At 37.1% G+C, this 13020-nt stretch overlaps 1 long non-coding RNA gene across 1 annotated transcript in view; it reads right to left on the bottom strand.

Moving 5' to 3' along the window:
- LOC113924406 overlaps window positions 1-12553 on the bottom strand; it is a 51786-nt gene extending 39233 nt beyond the window's left edge. The window contains exon 1 of the long non-coding RNA XR_003520664.1: window positions 12438-12553. This is a non-coding gene — a long non-coding RNA (uncharacterized LOC113924406). The remainder of the gene's footprint in view (window positions 1-12437) is intronic.
- Window positions 12554-13020: the final 467 nt, after the last annotated feature.

Here is a 13020-nt window from a genome sequence, read left to right as displayed (position 1 = left end):
CCTGGAGTCTTCTTGGAGTCATTCTGGTAGACTTCTTCCATTCCCCAGGAACGTATTCATGAAGGCAGAATGTCTGAAAGACACTATCTGGAATATTTCCTCAAGATTTCTTCCCCATCAGCACTGAGCTAGCTCTATACTTCAAACTGTATTTTTAAGTATAGGCTAACTAATAGCACCCTTTACTGATAATTTATTAGTTTGTAACACAATCCATTTTAGAAAGTACCAAACAAATAAAGTATAATCGGTTTTTATAAATTTTCTGTTATCTCTGCAAAAGACCATAGTTAGAGCTAATTACCATTTATTATACTCTGACATCTTCACACATGTAAATTTTAAGTGCTACCCAAATGTCCTATTTTTTTTTTCTAAAGCAAATGCCAGGTTGTTGATAAATGTTTTATTAGAAATAAGCTATGCATGGAATTAAAGAATACTCTATTTTCATTTCAGCAAACAAGAGCTATTTAAAGCTGAATTCTAATGGGCAGCATAGCGTTCCTAAGTGGCTTACAAATCTTGGAGTTGTGTAAATCAACATCAGAAACTTGCTAGGCTACATTTCCCATGACCCAAGAAGCTTCTTAGAAAACAGCAGAAGATCATCAGGAAGAAGACAGGAGTCAACTATATCTTGGCAAGTTTTTAGTCCTAGTAAAGATCAACACAGGTCATGTTGGTCTTAAACCCTGATAGGAGTCAGTGTTGAGAAAAATTTTATTATTATTCTTCATTGATAATATGTTCTACCATCAGGTGAGGTGACAAGAAATATATAGTATTAAGTGTCCCACCAAATTTGCTAATTTTGGTTTCACTTATTAGTGGCCAGTCCCTTGAATAGAGAATGATAAATGTGATGCCAAGTCCATGGGCTACATTCCCATATGGGTCAACTTCCTTACATCCCATATTTACATTGGGCTGAAATACTAATCAAACCACTTTGAAATATTTTCCTTTAATGACAACAAAATATATTGTTGTTATAATTATTTCTTGATGATTCCATCTTACACATGTCCTACTAAAATTCTCAATCAGCAACATTATGGTTCTATGTCATGAGCATCATTTCTTATTCATGCATTTATTCAACAATTATCTAACTAATGCAAGCTACAGCTCTAAAGTATTTACAGAAGTGAGCAGGAAAAGTCCCTGTATTCATGAGTTTTATATTCTAGGAGGAGGCAGACAGCAATCATCTATACACAAATAAAACTTCAGAGGGCAACAAGATAGGGTCATTAAAAAATGTTCAAAGCTGCTTATGCTTTCACTGGGGTTGTCAAAGAGGCCTGTCTTAAGGAGCTGGCAATTCAACTGAGACCTAGATGGTGAAATAGAGTCTGACACATCAGAGAGAAGGTTCCAGGCATAGAAAACTGCAATTGCAAAGGCTCTGAGAAATGTACATGCCTTGCCTGTCAGAAGCAGTGAGAAGGACCAGAGTGAGAGAAGCAAAAACCCATTGGAAATGCCTCCTCCATTGTGTAGAACTTTGAGGGACATGGTAAGAAGAAGGATTGTGTTCCAATGATAATAGGAAGTCTTAGGAGGGTTTTACAAAAAGGAATAATAAGATCTGATAAACATTTAAGAAAATACCTTTGACTGCTGATTGGATAATGGCCTTGAGGTTTGAGGATAGGGACAAGTATGGCAGTTGAAAAGTCCATTAGGAAACTTTTGATGTAGTAAAAGTGAGGGATGAGTTGACTTCACCAGTGCAGTAAGGATGTTGAGAAGTCATTAGATTTGGGAAGTTGTTGGAGACAACACCAATATGACTTCTTGATGCATTATGTATGGGATGTTAGAGAAACTGCATCACACAGCATTAGCAGCTACTCTAGGCTATAGGGTACTCACTGAGCTACTTACAGCAACAACAAAAAAAAAAAAAGAAGAAGAAGAAAGAAAAAGAAAGAAAGAAAGAAAGAGAAAGAAAGAAAGAAAAAACTTGACTTCTAGCAAAAGAACAAGAAGAAAGTACATAACCATGAATGTAATAGAGAAATGTAGTGGTGTGAGTTTTCTCTTTGTTTTGTATTGCTAAAAAGAATTATACTTAGAGATCTCTGTATGAGCTGAGTATAAGTTAATCTGTTTAAGGGATAGCTTTCAAACTATTCTGAAATTAAATTTACTGGAAGTTTTCATCTGCTTCATTCCTATGGCATTAAATGAAAATGCAAAATTCTCAGAGCATATGTGGGAACATACTGGATTCTCAATGTCTAACTCTTCACTGGTTTCATCATAAAACCTAATCTCTAGATTCTTGGCCAATTAAAATGTTCTATCTTCATTTTCTCTTGAGGTTTTTGCTCTAGCAGTTGAATTCCTATTCTTTGTACACAACGCATACAACTGCTAAAATGGATTTTTAAATTGACCATTTTCAGGGAAGCATGTGATTTACATCAAGATGTGAGAAGGTCAAAGCTTGTCAAACATGCCAACTACAGCTAATATTGTACTGATTCTAGCGAAAATCATTTTCAGCTGTTCTAAGCATATATCTTATTATGTTTCGTAAGTCCAGACAGACCAGTTCAGAGCAGGGTACCATCATCCTGGTCCCCAACAGAATTACTTTCATATAATTGCACTTTGGTGTATGGCCATCAACCTACACTGAAGGTTATCATAAGAAATAGTTCTCTGAAATTCACAGTTCCATTCATGTTCAGGATTTGTAAAAGAATTTCTTTATTACATCACCAACAGTCCTTTTATGAAGATCTTCCCAGGAGATATTCCTGTCTGACCAGAATATTAAAATTAGCTGCTAATTGTACTTTCACAAAATAAATGATTTTTTTTCTTACAATTACTATGAAAGCAGTGATTCAATTTTCCTTTTTGTAGAAGTTGTTAAAAAAATTCTAAGATATTTTGGGTTACATAGAAAATACTTAAATAGGTCATTACAGAATGCATGTTAATATTTTTTGTTTTCCTTTTTTTGTCCCAGGTTTTATAGATTCCCTATTATGTTTATTTTATGTAACTTTATATAAACTTCTGGAAAGAAGTCAAGATTAGACAATGTACTTGACCTCTCTGGATCTTAGTTTCCTCATTCTAAAACTTGGAAATTGGATTACAACACCTCCAAGATTCTTTCTTTCTGTAATTGTGAATATTCAGAAGATGAAATATGTACTTCAGCTTCAGAGAAGAGGGAAAGGATTTTAGGACTCCTCAAATCCCAATACAGAAGCAGCTGCTTACTCTGCCTACATATAAAACCAGCTCTGCCTTCAGGAAATGGAAAATCCAATTTCTACCCCATCCTGTTAAGTTGCAAAGTCACACTCATTAGAACTGTACGCTTCAAGCAACATCTTTGAGTTCTTAAGAACTTATGAGGTTATTTTAGGTGGCTGTAGTTCTATGGCAGTTTTAAACTACACTACGTAGTTCAGTTTATAATTGAACCCCCAAAATGGATAAAGAAACAAATGTTTTTGTATCAGTCATAAATTTCGGGGGAGTATTTTATTTTGGCTTGAACTATTGCCAGTTACCTCTGTTCTCTACTTTGTGAACCCAGAAAATCACAAAGTAAAATTGTTCCCCAGACAGACCAGATACTGGTTCTCATAATGCCAAGCTAATACAAACACAAAAACAAACAAACAGGAGATGTAAATGAGCAAAATTTTGAAGGAAATGCCACTCTGTAAATCAACAAGGAGCTATAAAGCAATGCAGTATTTTTTAAAGCTACTTCATGCTGTGCCTATGCCAAGAGCGCAAATTGCAGCTGGCTCCAAGCACTAACTATATTTCACTATCATATATCTTCCACTTGAGGTTTTTAAAGTGATTTGCAGACTGAAAAATGTTGGGGATGATGGCTTTTGAGTCTCCAATAGTACTGCAGTCGGCGTGGGAATTGAGAAACTGCAAGCCAACTGCCTCAAGACGTGTGTCTTCCACTCCATGGTCTTGTCTGGAGACTAATTATTGTTTTAGACATCCCTAGGCTTTCCTGGGCACCTTGTATGAGGAGAACCTATTAAATTTTATGCCTTGGGATTTCTGCCCAACTTGTGAACTCTGACATTAAACCAAATCTTTTTTCTACCTTCCTTGCTCCAGCCCATGCCTTCTTCCAAGAAGGGAGTTCACTTAATAGTAAACGCCCCAGTGTTTGGTAGTAAAAAGACAAAAAACTATTCTTGTCCTTAGGATATCAATAAAATAGACATGCAAAATTTCAATTCTTGTTCCATATTTTTTATTTGCCATCTTTCTTGCTGATTTTCCCATATTTGAGTCCAATGTTTTCAGTTCTTTCATTGCAAAAGCAATGCCAAGTAACAAACTGAAAAACTACAACACAGATGCCTAATCATTGACTCTACTCTAATTTCTTTTAATTGCACTCTTTTGGTTAGACTCCTATGTAGAAACTAATAAAAAAAGATCGTCCACATTTTATAAAGCCTGCACATGTGAGCAGATTGTGTATGTGTGCGTGCGCCTGCACGTGTGCACGTGTGTGGATAAAACAGCTTATTAATCCTGACTTCCGGAACTGCTCCTGTTTTCAAGTTGGATTGATAATACAGTTTCCCATCAATTCTTTCTACATAAGAAACCTAGGAGGGGATAAAAACCTTAGGAAAAACCTAGGCTTAAGTAAACTAAATTCAGAGTTTTTTTTAGCTATCTCCATCTGAAACTGCAGTTTCTATCACATAGAATATTCTACAACTTAGAACAGTGATATTTTATATCACTAATATATATGTAATTAATAATACAGTATAAGTTTAAGAAATTGAGCAAATCATTATTACTGTAAATAACCGCTTCTGAACGACTGAACATTCATTAAGTTTATAAAATGTTCCCAATTTGCATCACTCTTACTTCCTAACTTTGAGATAATCTAGAGAAACAGAATGAAGTATTTTATTTTATTTTTTTATTTTTTTAAATTGCAAGTCTCACAGTTTTCTCACCCAAGGTGACTTGGAAGTTTATTTTCTTCCATTTTGCTGTCCTTCTATAAAATTAGAATTTCAGGATATATATCTCAAATTCACTAAAAATTTTTTTAATGTACCTTAGTAATCAAATACCTGTCTTGAATACTGAATCAGGATCAACAGGGAGATTTTATTTTTTAAAATACAGGTCTATATAACTAACTCCAAAAACTATGATTCAAAAAATCTGAGAAGAGTACAGAAATCTGTTTTGTTCTGTTACTTACATATTTTAAAATACATTATGTTAATTGTATAATTAATATATAATAATATTTTACACATTATATATGCTATATTATTATATGTTAATATCAGATAGAGTAAACTTTAAGATAAAGACTATTAAGAGAGATAAGATATTCATGATGATATAATAATGACAAAGGGTTAATCCATATCAAAGCCATAGCAATCATAAATATGTGCGTACCTAATAAAAGAGTTTCAAAATACATGAAGCAAAAACAACAGAATTAAAGAGAGAAATACACGAAGTTACCTAATTAGCAGTTTTAACACCCCTCTCTCACCAACTGCTAAAACTAATTTTAAACATTAAGCAAAGACATAGAAGTTCTGAACAACACTATCAACCATCTTAATTTAATTGGCATTTACAAAAATCACACCCAACTTCACAAAACACTTTCTTTTCAAGTGCACATGGTCTGACAGAAAATACTCTGGGACAAAAAACAAGTATCAATAAACTTAAATGTAATCAAATAGCCATGTGTTCTCTGACCAAAATAAGATTAAATTAAAAATAAATAACAATAAGACATCTAGAAATACCCACTACTTTGGAGGAAAAACATAATTTTAAATAACCCAAGGGTCAAAGAAGAAATTACAAGGAAAATTAGAAAATATTTCAAACTGTGTGATAATAAACATATCAATATTAAAACTTAAAGGTAGAGCTACAGTAATCCTTACAGAGAAATGTATTTTTTTTTAAGATTTTATTTATTTGAGAGACAGAGAGTGACCTAGAGAGTGAGAGAGAAAGAAAGAGTGCACACAACCTGGGGAAGAGGCAGAGGGAGGGAGAAGCACACTCACCGCTAAACAGGGAGGCTGATGCAGGGCTCAATCCCAGGACCCTGGGATCATGACCTAAGCCAAAAGCAGACATTAACTGACTGAGCCAAAGGCAGACACTTAACTGACTCAGCCACCCTGGTGCCCCAGAAATATTTTTTTTAATGCTTATAGTAGAAAACAAGTAGAAAAACAAGAGTCCGACTCTTTATTTCTGCTCAAGTCATGATCTCAGGGTTCTGAGATTGAGCCTTGCGTTAGGCTCCTTGCTGGGCTTAAAGCCTGCTTGAGATTCTCTCTCTCTCCCTCTGCCCTTCCCCACTCTTAAAAAAAAAAAAAAAAGGAAGAAAGAAAATAAATAGAAAGGTAAAGCCGGAAAAAAGAAGTGCAAACAAACCCCAAAGTAAGCAAAAAACAATGGGCCAGAAAATAGGCAAACAATAGAGAAAATTTACAAAGGCAAAACTTTGTTCTTTGAAAAGATCTATAAAATTGATAAACCCCTAGGAATAACTAAAAGAAAAAAGAAAGAACACTATGTTTATGTATGACTGAGGATCCCTAGGTTTCTATCATAACTAATCAACATAACGACTTTGCTAATATAAAGTGTCCCCATTATTTGGATACATCAATTATCTCTTCATATTCACTTCTGAACAAGAAGCATTCTCGTTGTAACTTAAAAGTAAAAAGTTTCCTTATAAGCCTCAAATTTTTGAAATTCTATCAGGTAGTTGAAATATAACCTTATTTATGTGTGCATGACAGAACAGCTCCAATAATTAATTGAGAGTGACAGCTATTAATTTGTGTACAAAACAATTATTAAGAACTTCCAATTGTGAAATAGACTAACAGTTAATACAAATATTAAAAGTTCATTACCCAGACAACTTTAAAAATCATTATATTCTTTTGAGCCTAAAAATATGTATGAAAATTATAATATAAAGCAGAAGAATGAAGATTAGATTATATCTAATTCTAATATTTGTAGAATTAACACAAAACAAAATAACACGTAAGAACTCAATTTGATATTTAGTTGTTTAATTCAATTTATGCTCTAAGTATTCTAAGAAAAACTCCTGTTAGAATATTTTTCATATCTTTTGAGGAAAAATTCAAAGTAGATTATCTGCTTGCCCCTCAAAATTTTCTAGAGGGGGAAAAAACTCTCCAAAATCATCCATGAGAGTAAACTAATAACCCCCTTAAATCCCACATAATAAAGAATATAAGGAGTGTAGAGAAAAAATAAGGCACTCCAAATATCCTCATTAAACTTCAAAACAACAGACCTTAGCACAATGCTTTAGAAAAAGGCATTCCCGTCCCCTCCCCATACCCCCCCCCACAAAATGGCATTCCCGGAAGTTTGGAGTATAGGAAATCTCTATCAACATTCTACAAAAGCTTTTTAGAAGACTATTAGAGTTTGTCATTTATTTTCAGTAGATAAAGACAAAGATTTTTTACGACCTGCTAAAGTTTGAAATTCTGCTAGAAATTATGCTACCTCCCAGGTGGAGCTAGATCAGGGCAGCCTTCCTGCAACCCTCAAACTCAAAACTTACAACATAGAAAGGCAAGAGAAACAGAGAGAGAGAGAGAGAGAGAGAGAGCGAAGAGGGCCTAATGGGCAGCCCAGGTTCTCCTTCCAAATCCCCTCCGCTCCCAAAGGATAAAGCTTTTAAAAGGACAGAGGCCAGCAGTGTTGCAATAATTGTTATCTTCCTCCACGGAAGGAAACACCAAGTGTGGGAAAGAAGCTTTCCTCCAACGTGGTGCTAAGGCCTTCTATGTGCCAGGGCCTGAACTGGACACAGAGGATACGGAGAAGAATCAGGCAAGGTCTCCGCTCAGGAGGAACACACAATGTAGTGAAGAAGGTGATTTTCTCAACAGCCATCTATATACCCTCTGGCTTTACTTCACTTCCAACTCCAACCTCCACTCAGTGCAACTAGGTTCTGCCCTGACCACACCACTGAAATGGCTCTCACTGATTTGTGTGAGACAAACCCAGTAAGCATGTGTCTGTCCCCTCTGCCCTTCCCTGCCTCTGTGGTGCTGCATATTCCTGACTTTTCTTCTACCTCTCTGGTCATTCCTTTCTGCTTTCTCCTGCTAAGCTGGTTATCCTGCTGGTGATTCCCAGGGCTCTCTCCTCCACCCTCTTGCTAAGTGGTATCAGCTCTCATAAGTTGCACCCACGTTATTTCCATACGTGGTGCAACAGGAGAGAATTATTTCAAGACCTAGAATGGAGGGATAAGGTAAACAGACCGGAGTAAGGTTCCTAAGTTAAACATTTATTGATTCCTCAAAATATGTGCATTCATTCAGTTATCACTTATACTTGCTTGGACTTTAGCCATTCTCATTTAGTTTTTTAAGTTGTTACACACTTTTTTTTCTTAGTGATCTCTCTACCCAGTGTGGGGCTCAAACTCACAACCCCAAGATCAGAGTCACATGCTCTTCCAACTGAGTCAGTCAGGTTCCCCAGCCATTCCCAATTTATTATCAAGCATCACTCAGATTTTAATCAGTATTGACTCAGTAATGAAATGTTAAACATCAGGCTTCTATTACACACATGGATAGAGAGTTGTTTTGTTCTTACATGTGAATTAATTAACAAGTGAATTAGTTAACAAGTGAATTATTATGGTAACAACTTTTTTTTTTTTAAGATTTTATTTACTTATTTGAGACTTACAGAGAAAAAGAGCATGGGGTGGAGGGAAAGGGCTCATTCCTATCATCAGCAGAATTCAGTTACTTCTTTATTTTTTAATTTTTTATTGTTATGTTAATCACCATATATTACATCATTAGTTTTGGATGTAGTGTTCCATGCTTCATTGTTTGTGCATAACACCCAGTGCTCCACGCAGAATGTGCCCTCCTCAATACCCATCACCAGGCTAACCCATCCCCCTACCCTCCTCTCCTCTAGAACCCTCAGTTTGTTTTTCAGAGTCCATCGTCTCTCATGCTTCGTCAGAATTCAGTTACTTCTGTTTATAGGACTGAGATCCCTCTTTCCTTGCTGGCTGTGAGTCAGGGGCTGCTTTTAGCTCCTAGAGGCCACTCACTTCTTTGACATCTAAACCCCTGCACCCCATCTTCAAGCTGACAGTGGCATATTGAATCCTTCTGACCTTCTTTAAATCTCTGACCCTCTTTATCTCTGACTTCTAGACCTAGATTTAAAGGACACATATGATTGACCAGGCCCCCCTGGATAATTTCTGTATCTTAAGATCAACTGATTTGGGACCTTAATTACATGTACAAAATCCATTTTGCCATTTAACATAATATCACCATATTCATAATCCTATGAATCATACAGGGTATGTACATCAAGGAGCAGGAATCTTGGGGTCCACCTTTGAATTCTACCAATCACAACTACTGACAACATAGTAAATTGTACTAAACAAGATTTCCTTTTTCTGAGAGAGAGAGCATGCGCCCACACTCGGCACATGAGTAAGCAGGAGGGGCAGAAGGAGAGGGAGACTCTTAAGCAGCTCCACACTCAGTGCAGAATCCAATGCTGGGTGCTCATCTCACGACCCTGGGATCATGACCTGAGCCGAAATCAAGAGTCCGACGTTTAACCGACTGAGCTACCCAGGTAACCACCAAAACAATATTTCATAAATGGAAAATGATTTTAAAAATTGCGTGTAATGTCATTGACAATGTGACAAAAGTTGTGAGGGATTTAGAAATTACCTAAATAGATGTTTGACTGTGGTTCAAAAATTAATTATAATAGAGCATAATAAAACAAAATTACTAGCTGTATGCAGAAAAATGTTGGGCCACTTTTATCTTTCTTCTTGAGTCAAAGGCAAAAATCAAGACTAACAAGAGATTTTGGAATTGCCATTTAAATCAGATGGACAAACAGCTATCACGTATTAAAATCTGCTTGAATAGAAGAAAGCCTTGGGATGCCTGGGTGGCTCAGTCGGTTAAGCGTCTGCCTTCAGCTGGGGTCATGATCCCCGGGGTCCTGGGATGAGCCCCACATCAGGCTCCTTGTTCAGTGAGGAGCCTGCTTCTCCCTCTGTCTGCTGCTCCCCAGATTGTGCGCTCGCTCACTCCCTCTCTCGTGTGTGCATGCGTGTGTGCACATGCTGACAAATAAAATCTTTAAAAAAAAAAAGAAAGAAAACCTTAATATTTTATGTTGCAGATAAAAACACCAACATAGCAGGTCTTAGTTAATAATGATTGGTTGTTTGCACAGAATGTTATTCATAAACTAGATCAGGCCAACTCTGTGCCTTGAGATTGCAGCCATCTCTTAAATGATATTTAATGCTATTAAAAAACATTCTCCTATCACTCTATCAGGAGATACTAAGATCACAGTGTAGAGGTACAAACTGGAATGCAGGCAGAAATTCAAACAAAATTTTGTTAGATAACAAAGCCAATCACGTTGCTCCATTGCTGAACTTCTAATTCTAAGGTTTAAGGACAAATTTTTCTCAAGCAATACTGTAAAGCAGGAAGTGCCTAAAAATATATAAATAAAGCAACCATAAGCCTGCTTCTGAAATATTCAGAAAGTGGTTCTCCCAACAAAGTACAAAACTTCTGTGTGCCAAACTGGATCATTTGGAACATCAGCAACGACACTGATCAAATCTGAGTCCCGACTTTGAAGAGGAGTTCACCGTTCATTAGACTCAGCTATCATTAGAGAAGAAGAAAAGCTTAATTACTTCGTGGCAATATCACAACCCAGAAGTATCCTATTCTGGAAGCAGTACTTGAAACAGATTTTGCCCCAACACTGACCTCGCATAAAAGTAATTCATATTGCAAAATGCACAGTATAATGAACTCCAGAGAAATCAGTAGCTAACAGTGCTAAAGAGTTATAAATCCTGGATTTTAATGCCAAACTTCTAAAATAGATCTAGTAAAAATTTTAGAAACAAGATTGTAGTAATAGTAAACCTTTTTAATAAAATGTCAGATTTATTTTTGAATCATCTTTGGCCAAAAGGCAAATCTGGTCCACCTCTAGCTATAAATTTCATATTTTTCATTACCCAATACTTTATTTTTCATTTGTTAAAAAAAGTCAGTCGTATCACTGTGGATTTCTGATTGATGAAGGAGCAGAAGGCAAGCAGAGGACAAAGCACAAGTTGATACTCCGGCAACCTCCCCCCAACTCCCGGGTGGGATACACTTGATTGACATTCCTCAGGCACTCCTGGCTGCCCAAAAACTAAGGTTAGGGAAAAACAAATGGTTAACTGATAGAGATCACAGTCCTGCAGGACATGAGTCTCCATCAGTTTACCAAAGTCTTAGTGATTGACAAGGAAAAAGCATTCTCATCAATAGCCTAACTTCCAGAAGCCCATAACTCAATTTCCTGGAGCCCTAACATCACCCTCTCCTCCATGAATGATGTGGGAAACAGATGCAAAAAGGTAATGTAAATAAAATAAAATTTCTTTAGGACCTGCAGCCCACTGACAAGGACTTGTGATAGGAAGAGTATATAACATTCCTCCAGGAAGCTCCCAACTGTCTTAATGTTAAGGCTTTGCTAGGGGGAAAAACAACCTAAGCTTGACAATTGCCAAGGCCTCCAGGAGCCTGAGAGTCTTCTTTAGCAGATGAAAGTTCTTTCCAATACCTCCCTTTCTCCTTACCTCCCCCAGCTCCCAAGTATATAACCAGCCATTCCTCACAACCCTGGTGCAGCAGCTCTTTCTGCCCAGGGGTCCCATCCCTGTGCTTTAATAAACTCACCTTTTTGCACCAAAGACTAATTCTTTCTGAGCTGTTGGCTCCAACCCCAACAGCATTCCAAAACTACATCATGATCATGACAATGAAATTTCTGGTGAAAAATACACTGCTTTGAGAGTTACTGGTTAAGCATGCTCCTTCTTACATCATGGGTGGGAATTTTTATTTTGTGACAACCAGCAATACACCATGTCTGCATTCATCCTAAATATCTGCAAAGAAATACCTAAAGCCAAGCCAGAATTGCCTTATGAATTCTATTTTCCCCATCACACTCTACTCACCAGTCATTCTCAATACTTCATTTCTGGTCACCAAGAAATATGTGGATTTTTTCTCATGCCAACCTCTGCTGACACTAGATGGGTATCCTACAATGTAATACAATTCTGCCACTATCTATCTGGAGATCGCTTCAGGTCCCACAGGTTAAGGTCTCAGACCCACAAGACTGCCTTCCCTCCACTTCAGACAACAATTGTCAATCCACGTTTTCACCTATGCTCTCGCCTCAGGTTCAGTAGTTTGCTAGGATGGCTCAAGAAATCAGGAAAGTATTTTACTTACTGATGTGGTTTTGGAATATAGATGACATCTGGTGGGGTGAAGTCTGGAGCCGATGACCAAGAAAGAATTCTTGAGAAGTCTTTGGTGCAAAATGGTGGTTTTATTAAAGCCCAGGGAGACAGGATCCACAGGCAGAAGGAGCTGCTGCAGCAGGGTTGTGAGGAATGGCTGGTTATATACTTGGGAGCTGGGGGAGGTAAGGAGAAAGGGAGGGATGCAAAAAGATTTTCATACGTTAAAGACTCAGAGGATACCGGAGGCCTAGCCATTGTCAAGTTAAGGTTGTTTTTTCCCTTTAGCAAGGTATTAACATTAAGATAGTTGGGAGCTTCCTGGGTAAATATCACACGTATTCCACCCAGGAGTGGGCACAGGGGTTGCAGGGTGTGAGCTTGTGCTCTGTCCCCCACTAGCCTTCTGCTCCCTCATCATTCCTATTACCCATTTATGATATAGGGATACAATTGGGAAATGCCAGATAAAAGAGATAATGTAGAGAGCAAAATGGAGTCTATCATGTCAAGCAGGGGCCTGTGTCAAGCTATGACACAAGCAGTTAAGGTACTGTAGCTACGCGATATCC

This window comes from Zalophus californianus, chromosome 4 (genome assembly GCF_009762305.2).
Source record: "Zalophus californianus isolate mZalCal1 chromosome 4, mZalCal1.pri.v2, whole genome shotgun sequence".
Lineage (NCBI taxonomy): Eukaryota > Metazoa > Chordata > Mammalia > Carnivora > Otariidae > Zalophus > Zalophus californianus.
The sequence above is the reverse complement of the archived record's forward strand: the minus strand, read 5'-3'. Positions and strand labels throughout refer to the sequence as shown.